Here is a 980-nt window from a genome sequence, read left to right on the forward strand (position 1 = left end):
AGAGCAGGTGGCTTGGTCTTTTTTTTTTTTTTTTTTTTTTACTTTATTATGTGACAGCATATAGCTGGTTCAGAGGACTTACTTGGGAAAGTTGTAATTACGGCAGTTGGGAAAGGATGTTCCACACCTTAGGTCATACCATATTTGTCCCTGATGGATGATTATTGTATTATCAATAAATGTTTCCAGATAAGAGTACTTGATTCAAGTATTTGAATTCAAATACTTCTTGGCACTAAATCGGAGATTTAAGATTTGAATGTTATTTAGCTTTCTCAACTCTTACGTGACAGAATGTCACCATAAACCCTTGAAAATGAAGATACCTGGCTGCAAGAGGCTCAGGTAATCAGGGAACCTGTCATCAAGCCTGCAGACCAGAGTTCGATCCCCAAGAATGTAGGGATAGGTCCCGCCCCTTGGGGGGCGTGTTCGCCTCGGGCTAATGTCTGCCTATAAATTTGGCGAGCATGCTCCCAGCCATCGCTTCTGCTTTCCTGATCTCCGCGGGAATGGTGGTTCTATAAGTCTATTTCTACATTAAAGCTACAGATATATATATTTTTACAATCTGTCTGCATTTGTTTACGCCGTTACATTTTGGTGCCCAACGTGGGGCTCGAACCCACGACCCTGAGATTAAGAGTCTCATGCTCTACCGACTGAGCTAGCCGGGCTGCCGGGGTGCTGGGAACGCAGCCCCGCCGCTGTTATTACTACACAAGAACCACATGATAGAAGAGAACTGACTGCTACCAAGTTGTCCTCTAACCTCGGCTCATTGACTGAAGTGTGTAGATGTGTGTGAATATGCACACATACACATGCACACAAACAAATACATAGATAACACATGTAGAGAAACATGGACAAAAAATGTTCATGTAGCCCCCAGTTTAAGTCCACCACGGCAGGGAGGGCATTACAGGGAAGAGCAGTTAGGGGCAGAGTGGAGCAGTAGGGCGTGGATATGCCCTAAG

At 44.5% G+C, this 980-nt stretch overlaps 1 non-coding gene across 1 annotated transcript; it reads right to left on the reverse strand.

The window, feature by feature from the left end:
- Window positions 1-604: 604 nt before the first annotated feature.
- On the reverse strand, window positions 605-677 carry Trnak-cuu. The gene has a single exon. It is a non-coding gene; the product is annotated as a tRNA-Lys (tRNA).
- Window positions 678-980: the final 303 nt, after the last annotated feature.

Source organism: Microtus oregoni, unplaced genomic scaffold (assembly GCF_018167655.1).
Source record: "Microtus oregoni isolate MIOR12 unplaced genomic scaffold, Mior012 000021F_ref0000039, whole genome shotgun sequence".
NCBI classification, from domain to species: Eukaryota; Metazoa; Chordata; class Mammalia; order Rodentia; family Cricetidae; genus Microtus; species Microtus oregoni.